The 12,598-nt window shown below is 45.0% G+C and overlaps 1 protein-coding gene and 1 long non-coding RNA gene across 10 annotated transcripts in view; one reads left to right on the top strand and one right to left on the bottom strand.

Annotated features, from left to right (window-relative positions):
* The window catches only part of kcnc2 (potassium voltage-gated channel, Shaw-related subfamily, member 2), a 90,325-nt gene that overhangs the window by 36,704 nt on the left and 41,023 nt on the right, over positions 1-12,598 (top strand). The gene's annotated exons all lie outside the window — the stretch shown is intronic.
* On the bottom strand, positions 5,309-7,300 carry LOC119032802. Its single transcript, XR_005079042.1, has 3 exons — positions 7,194-7,300; positions 5,891-6,005; positions 5,309-5,427 (listed from the first exon to the last, which is right to left on the bottom strand). It is a non-coding gene; the product is annotated as an uncharacterized LOC119032802 (long non-coding RNA).

The raw sequence follows: 12,598 nt of genomic DNA, 5'->3' as shown, positions 1-12,598 counted from the left end.
AATTTGAATGGAATCGAGGGAAACTGGAGGCATTCCAAGCATTCTGGGATGTCTTCTTGTGTTTGTGTGTGAGCATTAATAACTCTGCGGGGGATGCCAAGGGGTAATTCCGGTGCCACTGGACAACATACTGGGTCCAAACCTCGATGCAACTGAAAAGCTCGTCTAGTGGAGCCATGTCTGTCAGTTACTGGCATCCAGTGTGCTCGGAGCATATCATTTAGTGTATGGAAGTTTGTGCCTTTCGTTCAGGCTGTTGGCAGATGAAAACTGTTGGCAGTGTCGAAATGAACTATCACTAAGATGCATTACAGACTAAATATTGATGTTTTCCAATCAAACTGTAGTGCAGTTTGTTACAATTGAGAGTGATTTTTTGCAAGAAAAGAGCTCAAAAACCGGCGCTTATGTTATATATATATAATGTATATTTGTCAATTTAAGGTTGGCAGGACTTTGGAAGATCTATGGATGGGAATTGAATATTCCTAATTATTTTTTCATTAGTGTAGAACCACCTGAAAGTCGGGTAAGCATGAGCTTTGTATATTTACAGAGGGAGCCGGTCCCCTTCCATGGAGTCTGCCATGTTGCACCACCATATTTCTACCCAAACCCTGACTTGAGAGAGGATTTTTTGTGTGTGTGTGTAACTGGCGGCAGCATGTGATAATGTGTATCGTTTTATGTGTACAGTTCACAGAGACAATGGTGGCCAATTTGCCACATGAAATTTGGAACAGTCGGTCCAGAGATGGCCAAACGCAGACTCGTCATTGTCGTTCCAGACTGCTGATTTTTCCACCGAAATGACAACAACAGTCATTTGGTGTCGGTCAGTAACAGTGAAGTGCTCAACGTGCTAAAACAATGAATTAAATTTGTGCTAACTATCTCAAAATGATGTCTCTTAAGTTGCTGTAAATGGCTTTTCCTGGAAGGCAGAGAGGCTCTGAAAACTTAAGCAGCATTTATAAAATGGAGTGCTCTAATGGAAGTAAAAACCTGATTTAAAGATAATGAACTAAAACTTGATAAACTGCCAACATGGTAGTTTAATTGGTATGAACCTTAAGGGAGGAAGTTAAAGCACGATGTAAATATTTCATGATCAGCAAGAAAGGCATTAGTAGCTCAACAGCAAAGTGATCCTTTAAAACTGTCACGATAATGAGATGGGAAGTGAGAGTTCAGGAGGAAACTGGCTGCAGAGTAACTTCTTGCTCTGGAAGTGTCCCATCTCATTTAGTTCCACTAGTCCCCCCCCCGACTGTGTGCAGAATTGCTCTAATACGCTGCTGTAGCCACACGTTGTCTGAACTCTCAGAAACCGGCTGCGCACTCCCCGGGAACGTATTCCCAGCTCAGGTACCGGCGAGAGCAGCCGAGCAGGCAGCCTCACCTGTAGAGGAAGCAGGGGTGATCAGTCAGGAACAGGAAGAACACCGGGGCGGAAAACACAGGCACACTGGGGAGCCGCTCAAGCCCAGGCACGTCTCCCGGTGTTCTCTCTGCGCTCTGTGCCTCTCTGACTTTGGCCCACATTCACAGCCTTTTTTTTTTTTTTTTTTTTTTTTCCATGAGCAGGATATTTTATCAGCAGGACGATCCTCAAAACCTTGTTCTTTGGGTTGATTGCGGTGCATGTTTGGCGTCACGTGGACCTAATTTTCCTGCTGGTGTGATTACAGTTCCAATTTGTCTTATGAACTTGGTCGAACCCTCTCTCCCCAATCGTCCTGCCATCTTTGGCTTTGTCCTGGGGCGTGTTTGTTTAAAGTGACCTCTGAATGCTTGAAAACTGGCCTCATGCTTCCCAGTCCCCAAAATAAAACGTGGGAAGTTAACCAGGGCCAGTTCAGTTTTTCTATGTCGTAACATTTTGGCAATTTATTTATTTCTACATTTGGTATCACATCACATTCACATTGCATGTATAAGAGCAGACTTTCATGATGGGAGGTGGAGTGGAACGTGTTGGATTTATAGCTAGGCAAGGAGACTGCCAAGCCAGTGACCACAGTTCAGGACAGGGCCTCAACAATTTCCAGCCATGTTTGCCGTGACAATATCAGACGTTTTCCAATGAGCTGTTTAGACATTTCCCCAAAACAAATGTATTTTGCAGCAAAACAAGGTGTTCTCCTTACCCTAACCAAGTGTTTTTTGTTTTTTTTTGCCTTAACCTAACCAGGGAATAAGCATAACATTGTCGCAACATATATTGGAAAGTTGAACCTAAAGACACATAGAGTGGCAGCGTAAAGAACGTTTTTTTTAACACATCTTTGGTTTGCAGAAACTTACATTGCTGACATTCATCTGGCGACTCGATGGCTCGACTCGACGAATGCCCACAGTCAGTCTGTGTAATGATACATGGGAAATCTGTCTGTGCTCAGAGGATTAAGGCCATTTAGACAATCGTCTCTTCGGCGAGCATCTGTAATCACATCATTAGCTTTGTTTTGGACCATATTGTTCGAAACCCATCTTACCCCACAAACTTGTGCCGAACTGTTCTTTTGGCAGACGGGTAAATTCACTTTGTTTGTGCTCTCTCCTCTGTACTTCCTTCTTTCCTCATTATTCCTTCCCCATGTTCTTTGTCTCCCATATAATCCCCAATGAAATGGTACATATCCCCTCACTAAGCAGGGTAAGACGAGATGTGTGGCCACGTTGCTCCAAGTCTGCCTGGCATTGATCCTCCTGGCAGAGCCGGCTCTTTAGTCTCCTTTCAGGGAAAGGCTTTTGCACACTTTTTTAACGAGACAGTGTGGCTCTGCTTCCCCGGCCACACCGGTGCATAAAACACCAAAGCTCCCGGTGAGAGCGCCTGTTTGGCTGCTACACACAGCGAGGGTTCTGGATGTGTATCCAGAAATCCTTTTTTTGTTTTTGTTTCAGGTGTTTGTTGTGCGGCTCATGTGGCCGCTCTGTTTTCCCACCTTCACACCCCTGGAGGAGCGCTGTTGTTTGAACGTGGGTATTTTTAGAACGTTAATGAATTGAGTTACGGTGTAAAATGGCTGCCACGGGAGGTCAGACGCTGGTCATTTGTCATCAGGATGAAGTAAGCGAGCTTGAAACACGAAAATAGCTTTGTTTGGAGTGCCAAGTCATCTCAAGCCAATCTACTGGAACCAGAGGGCCCACTATTTAGCAGGCCAGATTGGGGAGCCAGGCTCTCCATTTCTTCCAGGGTCTCCTTCATCTTTTCCTGCCACACATGGCCCTAAGGCATTGGTCGCCAAACACAAAGACATAAATATCCTCCACCATAAGAACATGTCCCTCCCAACTGTCTGATGGTGCCTGTGAGCATTGCACTGTAGTGTATATAAAGTGCCTTCGGTCCCCACGGTGTGTGAGGAGCCTCCGGCATAAAATGTTCTCCTTTTTCACCTGCAATTTGCAGGTGGTCCCCCAGCTCGGTTTTCCTGACTGTACATTCATTCCAACCCCGCAGACAATTTTCACATTTGCATAAAAGAAAGACATTTGCAGTCTAAGTTGCATTAAAGGACACGTTCATCCGGTTTACCTAAATAGACACGTTTGCTTTTCTGAGGCAGACGGTTTTGGTTTTTTGGTCAGTGGAGTTTTATTTGTTCACAGGTCAAGAGAAGAGTGAAAACATCATCATCTGTCAACAAGAGCATTCAGAGCTGTTCTTTGCTCTTCTGTCAATGAAAAAAATACTCTAAGTTCACTAAGTTGTCAGCGATCTACTTCCTCAATGGAAAGTACTTCCTGTTACAGTTATCAAAGTTGAATATTTAGGCCACAATGGATTTACCTTATACAAACAGGTAGACACTTTAAGAATTTACTTATTTTTCTTCTGAATCTACACCCAGGTCACTGTTATCTAGCTTAGCATAGTGTATCAATATAGCATGAGGGCTCAAGTAAGCCACTTGCAAATAAAGAGAGGAACCTGGAAATCAACCTGAATTATTTCACTTCCGGTTCCCTCAAAGCGCATATGTTTTATGAAACTGGTTTTCTTTTAAATGGCCCTAAATATGGTTACCACAGGCTTAAGATATTTACGCGTTTTGTCCTGTGCCATAAAATACATCACTAGATGTCCCACAGTTGGAATTTAGAATGCTTACACGTCTTCAAAACAGCGGTTGCTAACAAGTGGCTGAATGACACTATGGAGGTTCTCAGGGACGGTAAACGTCATCATGCCGAAGACGGAGACTCATTTACTCTCGAGTCTGTCTACGGGCGGACTTCAGTTACAAATCATTCTAACACTAATTGATCAGTTTATAGAAAACATGTATATGTACATATAAAACCTCAATTATTCCCTTAACATGCAGTTTCTATTCAAACGCACAATTTTTTTGTGCATTTGAGCGTGTGAATCTGATTGCAGTGAACATTAATGGAGGGCAGCCCAGGACCTCAGCCTTGCTCACACTGAATGCCACTTACCGATTTTGACCTCACTACACCTGACTCACGCCAGCAGGCTCGCTTACTGTTCGTTGTTTCTTTTTTTTTGTACACGGGAATATGCTTCCAAAGCATATGCTGCTGTTGACTAATATCAACACACTGGTGCGAATGGAGAGATGACTCAAGAGAGGCTGATGTTAAAATATGATATTGGTTTAGAAAATCTAATTTGATTGCAAGTCAGTGGGCTGCAATGGTTAGCAGTTAGTATTTTCTTAACCAATCACAAATAAGCACTGTAGCATGTAATGTACTATGATGAAAATATCTGCATCTGGAACCCCTCTTACAGGGATGAAATCCTGCATCATTAAGCTGCTATGGGTAGCTCTACAGTCACAGACCCATTTGCAGCCTCAAGAGATTCAGGCCTCCTGTGGGTCAAACGTTAAAGGGCAGCACTATAATGCCCCTCATTTAAAACAACACAGGAGTCCTCAAGTCAATCGAAAAAGCCTCTCTGTTTTGTTAACCCGCCACTGTGGCAACAAACCCTCCGTCTCCCTTAGGTTTAGCTTTAAAGAACTCGACTGTGATTAAAGGGGAGGTGTAGGTGGAGGCGGAGGTGGATGATGTGCGAGGTGTTTTTTTTTTTTTTTCCCTCTCCAAGCGCGGCGAAGCGTGGCGTCCGCTCCACGCCGACAGACAGCCTCATTGGTCACCATTTACACATGAAAAAGTCCACCGGCCACCGGTCGTTCATCATGTTATGAACTTATATAGAACCTGCAGCAAGAATCAGTTTCTGTAAGAAAAGTCCTCTGATAGCTCCAGTTACTGCTACACACACTACTACTGCCACAGTTGCAGCTCTGCCCGAGGCTGGAATATCTCAGTATCTATTGGATGATTTGCTGTGAATACTGACTTGCAAGATGACTTGTTTCGCTATGCAGGGATGATGCATTTTTGAAGGAATAACCCAGAAATTAGCATCTTCCTGCTTCCCTGAAAAAAAAAATTAAAAAAAAAGAAAGTCAGTGGGATTTTTCCATTGGACTTCAGATTATTGCAGAAAATAAGCCCTGTGGCAAACACAAGTTTATTACACTTACACACTTCGTTCAGCAAGATGATCTTCACTTTAGCGTTCTGACATTAGCACACATTAGTCTTTGTCTTGTAGACACTTGGTATACAAAGTGTTTGATATAATAAAGCAGGCTGAAATTTGCATGTACTGCTATCTGGATTCTTAACCCCTACTTCCACTAAGGACAAAGGTTTTACCCTGTTCTGGCTGGATCTAAAGGAGAATAGATGAGTAAAAAAAACAATTAAGTTCTGTCTATCTTGCTTAGTCTTGCATTGTGCGCACACACACGCACACACACACACACACTCACACTCCCCTCTGTCTCTCGCGGATGGCAATGACCTTCAGACATCAGAGAATTTGGAAATCACAAACCCGTCGGAGAGTCGAGGGAGGGATGGATGTCGATGGTTTTCTTGGCAGATCCCGGTTCTCATTTAGAAGTTTGGGAAGTGTGTGCTTTCATTACAGAAGGTGATACCGAGACCCACTGGAGGGACAGACAGACAGACAGACAGACAGACAGACAGGCAGGCAAACAGAGCGAGAAAGATTAGACGGAGAAAGAGTCAAAGGCAAAAAAAATAAAAAGCTACAGGATCCTAGATGGAGGCCGGGTAATGTGAGAACCCTCCTTCATCCATTCTCTTTCTGACTCTCCCTCACTTCTTCTTTTCATAACCTCCGTCGCCACTTCTTCGAGTTCCACGTATGTGCAGCGGGGCTACATTCTGACACATCCATTAAGCCGCTCCGTGACAGCATGCCACTCACTCTCCCCGCCGCTCATTCACAAACAACAAATGTGCCCACACACACGCCCTCAACCTCCGTCTCTGCTTGATCTCTTATGATATCCCAGAACGCCGCGCGGTTTCCCTCCCTCTGGCGATTCATTTCATGTTAACACAACATCAATCTGCGGGGCTGCCCTCTCACTCCGCACATCCATCCATCGCCGGGCTGCTTATCTCAGTCACCTTCGGGGGGGAAAAACAAACAATGTTTATATCCATCCTGCATCAGCCGCTCGGATCGCCTCCGCCTCGCTGTGTTCGCGGGTCCCTACACACCGCGCCGACGCCGGTTAGATCATAGTACAGTATGTGCAGACGAGTACAGTATCTGTCCTGCTGCAGCGTTCCCGAGCAACACACTTCCCTCTCCCTGAACTCCGAGGAGGGCTAACAGACAGTATATATTATTTAAAGGTGGCTTTTGTAACTGCAAAGAACAGTCACACGAGCATTTTGAAACGTTGCAAAGAAGACTTTACTAAGCATGTTAACATGCACATAAGTGTCAATATCAATCAGTCAATCAGTCCTTATTTGTACGGAGACAATTCACAACACACAAATTGAGCAGGCCATACTCCTTCATTAATTTATTTACAGAGGCCCAACATTTACCCCATGAGCAAGCGCTTTGGTGACAGTGGCGGAAAAAAAACCACGAAAACCTAAAAGCAGAGTCAATGGCGGGCAGAGAACATAACTACACCTAACCTTTAAAACAAAAAAGTAGACGATCACAACATGTTTTAGCATTCACAAGACATTTCCCAGAACCTTCAGCACCATCTTTGACCCTTCATCGGTTCGGTTATCATCCTTACAACAGAGACGGCGGTTTCGATCTTGCAGCCAGCTGTTATGACGTCAGCAAAGTTACATACCTGGGCCAAGTGGTGACAGCTGAACCATCTCCGTGACATGTGGCTGATCTGCATCTGCCGATGAAGGCAAATCATGGATAATGGGTCACATTAAAACCAGTTTTTACTTGTCATCCAAACGATTATGAAGGTGTTTCTTATCTGTTGGCTCTAACAGAGGGGGACAAGACTTGAGAAATCTTTCAAGCGTGGAGAACAGTGAACAGTCTCTCCGCAAAGGTATTTATAGCGCTGCACCCAGTCGTTCACAGGTAAAGTGACAGAAGTAGTTGTGCGATAAAAAGAGATCTCAACACGTTCAAAGCCTGCACGCTGTCTCAGCACTTCAGGACTGTATGCGCCGGACGGACTGTTGGTTTTTCATAAAGTTTTACAAAAATAGGCAGTGGCACTTCTGTAACAACATGCTCTGAAGTCAGAAAATCATGCGAAACCTCAGTCAGATCTACATGTAGGGTGAGCAATTATTGTGTTAGGCGTAAGACTCAGCCAGCAAAATCAACATCATATGACAGTTCTGCAGAGTGTCTTACTTTTACTTTTAGCTCCATTCTTTCAGGTCATAAAATAGGGGATTTGAGTTGGTGGTGGGTTGTTGGTGCTGGTGATGCAGTCTCTGTTCTAATCACTGCTGGAGGGCCCTCCTCGGTCCTCTGTGTGCTGTTCTTCTCAACAGCTTCTTATGTGATGGCTCCTCTCGCTCCCTACAGGCTAATTGGCCCTAACTCGATCTGAAACGGCAGATAGGTTCACCCATAATGCCTAGCGTTGATATCTATCCGCTGGGGGCTGCTCCTCTGTGTTTCAGCAAAAGCGGCTCACTGACTCTGTGTGTGTGTGTGTGTGTGTGTGTGTGTGAGAGAGAGAGAGAGCAAGACAGAGTGCGTGTTTAGGTAGTGAGGGGATGAGCAGGGGTAGCAGTGCCTGCATGTCTGCTTGTGCACCAGTGTGTGTGTGTGTGTGTGTGTGCTTATAGGTTTGTTGTGATGGCGTGTGTGTGTGTGTGTCTGTCTACAAGTGCGTGCCAGCCAGTCTGCATGGTACAGCGCAAACACGCCGAGCGCTGGCTGTTCCCAAATGTCACTCTGTGCTGTGCAGGTTGCCTGGCAGCGCGTCGAGGTTGAGCGAACACGCTAATTTGACGAGAAGCCACGCTGAAAGTGAAATTGATGCAGATTTGCTCACTCCTTATCCAGATTATCATAATTCCAGGCCTTATTATGCAAGATTAATATTGGAAATAGCAAATCCCATTACCGTAATTGCCGAAGTCTGGGAGGTGCCTCCGTCAGCTGTTCGGCACGACATCACCACGAAGAGGTAAATGCCAGTCTGTAAAGGGAGTGACACTTGGCGTTTACGGCTTTTCAAAGATTTTTGTGGGCACTGACATGCTTTACTAGACTCTATATTGCAGCTAATGATCCTAAAAAACAGTAATTGCATTGGCATGAGAAAAAAACTCTTCTCTGCTACAAATCCTTGTAAAGTATAATGTTTAGTCAAGATTGTGTCACACACTTACTGCTATTTTCATGGCCATCTTTGTTGATATATTGCATCATATTGCAATGTACAGTAGTACAATGTAAGGTACGTAAAGGATGCACAAACATAGCAGTGTGCACCATGAACATTAACACTGTGATTTGTAGCGAACTCTGTACATAAATGACAGTTAGTCTTCAGTCCCATCATACTGATGCCGGTGAGGAAAGGTCTCTTATTCCGATTGCCCTCCATAGGGGAGGTTCAGGTTCAGCTCCTGACCGGCTCCGTAGGAGTCGCTGACCACTACTGCCGTGGCGATATGAGCTGGCAGCATTTTCTGGCTGAAAGCGCCGGTCAGTATGGTGGTATGTGTGGAGTTGGGGTAGTTAAAAATAATGAGCTGCGTGGGTTGGCTTTCTACCAGTCGTCTCAGCTGGTGATACCACGGAGCTCAACACAACTTTATCTGCGGCAACAAAAAAAAAAACAAAAAACAGTCCACCGCATAGAAGCACGAGTCCTCAGATAAACGAATACTTACCTCGGCTGCTGACAGACATCTGAGGGGGTGAAACAGCAAGACCACCATCCAGGCGTGAAGGTGTTCATGGAGCTGTCTTGTTTTGTATGCGCAGCGGATGTTTTAAATTCAAGTCTGCTTGCTTTTCCTGAAAATTACAAGCGTTAACACGGTAAACAATTGACTTCAACCGGCTAAATAGACAAGTTATTTAATTAAACCCGGCCTTTATAAAGTAAACGTTGGTGGAACAGTGCATTAAGGCTGCTTCCCTCGAAATTGTGCTTTCACTACTCTTTCTTTTTTTCTTTCTGCTGTGATCCAGTTAGTCAGCCTGGCACCATTTCTATCTACATTCACATGTCCATTACAGACTTAATGAATGAGTAAGCACTGTGTTGATGTTCTCTTTTTGACTGTGGCACCATCATCGGTACCATTTGTAAGCACCGGGTGGCGGCGAAAGTTGCCTGTTTGCACTTTTAAATGCTAACTGTTAGTCCGTGTGAAATATTGCATGGGAGGTGAAGTTGTCGCTCTGAAATAAGTTGAATTGTCAAGTTAGTGACAAGTACAGTCATTTTCATTTTGTGTCGAGTCTGGCGAGATGGTGAAACAAAGTAAACATGGTTCTAGTGCCGTACCACCAGACTACAGAGCAGCTTCTTTCCTCAGGCTGTGAGACTCCTCAATTCCTCCTCAGCACTCCGACATTAACAATAGTTTTAATTTCATGAATTGGAATCTGACCTGCTGACGGGCATTAAGATTAACTATAAAAACTATACATCTTCAAAATATTTGTTTAAAGTAACTTGTTATTTTAACTATCGTGGCAATTGCTAATTTTCAGCATTCCTAGTCATTTAGACTGAGCCAGACTCTGAAGAAAATTGTACTCAACTGTTACCCAGTGGATCTGTGTGTCAGTATATCCTGTGCAAAGTGCAAAGTAAGCGTAGCCACAGGGGTTAGCGGGTAAATGTCATCATCTGCTCAGGTCCGCCAGGATCTGTGTTGATAGCACACTGTGGACTGTACTTGCAAAATAAGAGCTTTGAGAAAAGTGTGAACACATACACCCAGGAACACATCAGAGAGTCCATCAGTGACTCTCTATGAGCTTTGGTCATGTGGTCTGATCGTCATCATCATAGTGTTTTATGACATGAGAAACAATGTGGTCAGGTTCAAGTTCAGGGCACAACAGCTACTGATAGGAACGCATTTAACTTTTTTGTGGATATTCATGGTCCTCAGTTCATGATCACTAATAACCTAACCTTATTCTCTAGTCCCATCCCAAGTTTCCTTTGAACAATCATTAAAGCTGTATTGGGACTCCACATGATCTGCTGACAGATTCCCATCCTATCTGTCCATATTCATGGTAGCCAGAGGAAGAACCAGAATGATTTGGGAGATCCTCTGACCTTCTTATAGTGACCACTCGGGCCAAATTTCCACTCTTACAAACCATCTATGTGGAAGATTACCATATAAGCATATTCATGCCCCCAGAGGACGAACCCTTTCCATTTTAATCCCTCAATTGTCTTTCCTCAGAACCATCCTCAGGACAAGATGTCCAATATTCAGGCCTAATACTTGGAAGGCCCTATTTTTGTCACAGCACAGCACCTAGCTCAAGCAGCAGGGTCTGACAGTTTGGTATTTCCCTGACCTTGAAATCCATCCGTGTGTATTTTGGTGCCAAAACACAGCGTACACGCTGCACAGGTAGGAGGAGAGGAACAAACAGGTGGGAGGTTCATTCCAATGAGGCAGCGCAAAGTGAGCTGGTGGTATTTTTCATCGAAAGTGCGGCTTAGATGTTGAGCTGAGGATAGACGTCTAAGAATCTGAGGATTTTGTCAACGGGAGCAAGGCAAAGACCTGCAGCAAGCGCACGGGAACAACAGAATAACGCTTAAAATGTAAAGTGATGCAACTGGCTGAGTGTATTCATTAATCATCGCACCCTCCAATTTTTATTCCACTTCACCCGGCTCTTTTGCACTTTGCGCTGCCGAACCAAAATAGTAGGTGGAGACGCCCACACAGCCCGTGCGCCCAAGAACTACCACTTTGCACTTGTCGTTGTACTGTACTGTACATACACGGTTAAAACACGGCCCTTACTTTATTGTACAGTGGATCTGAAGTTAGACTAACACTCCATGGTTACAACTTATTTATGCTCAGCTGTCGTGGCAGTGTGCCATGAAGCTCTCTGGAATAAAATATACCATTAGTACAATAATTACATTTCTGTCAGAAGGCTGATTAGATAGAAATCCTCTGGGAGAGAGAGACAGAGATAAAGAGACGGCGAGTGCAGGAAGGAATAACTGGTGATGCTAAAAGGGAGGCATCAAGAATGGAGGAGCGAAGGAAAAAACAAGATGAAAGAAATTATGAAAGAGGAGAGAGACGGAGACGGACGGGGAGCGATGAGAATGAATGTGGCTACTCGCTGCGGCTCGCGCGCCGGATCCCGGCCATCCATCCTCCAACCGTTCCCCCGTTGAATAATACAGATAAGATGGAAAAGCTCTCATCCACATCCATTTAGCCAAATCGCACTCTATTGTAGGAAAAAAAAAAACGTGCTTAATGATTCATGAAGCAGCTCCCATTACTATCACACCAACTTCCAGAGAAACTGTGAACAACGCACGGAGAGGACACAGCGGAGGAGCTGAAGTGTAGCGGCTCCGACGTTCATTAGAGGGAGGAAAACAGAGAAAAGGAACAGGGCTGCAGTTCTGGTGGACAGGTGGACAGAAGCACACACCTCGTACGTGCCGGGTCACCCGACTCGAATCGCAGCTCTGACCTTTTCTGTTGCATTGGCCACCAAAGACACAGCAGCGACCACCGTTGGTGTGTTTGAGAGGTCAGAGGTCGGCACTGTGCTCCACATGCAATGTCCTTCAAATTCCTGTTCTGCATGGTTTCAGCAGTGCATACCGGCAGGAGGGCGCTTCACACCGTCGTGCAACGTTTGTTGACTTCAGATTGTTGGAGGGTAAAACAGCACGTTCACAGTAAAATCCTAATAAAGCAGAAGAATCTACTTTAAGTGTTTTGAACCTCTAAGGACTTTTGCACCACATGAGCTCTTTCCATGTTGTCGGAGATTCGCTTGACGAGGACAGCGCAGACAGCAAAATTGTTGCGGCTCAGTTCTGGCCAACGCCAGACACGTCCATCTGGCCCACATACCGCCCAAGTCTGGGGCCAGATCCAGCCCACCAGAATAGAATGATCCATGGCCCAGACTTGGACCACCTCTGGTTTATTCCGGTGGCTCTCGGCTGACATCTGGCCGCTGTAAGGCCTGCTCGTGGCTTAAGATCTGGCAGGCCAGAGAGGACTGCCCGCGTGCCAT

Source organism: Acanthopagrus latus, chromosome 14 (assembly GCF_904848185.1).
Source record: "Acanthopagrus latus isolate v.2019 chromosome 14, fAcaLat1.1, whole genome shotgun sequence".
NCBI lineage: Eukaryota > Metazoa > Chordata > Actinopteri > Spariformes > Sparidae > Acanthopagrus > Acanthopagrus latus.
The sequence above is the reverse complement of the archived record's forward strand: the minus strand, read 5'-3'. Positions and strand labels throughout refer to the sequence as shown.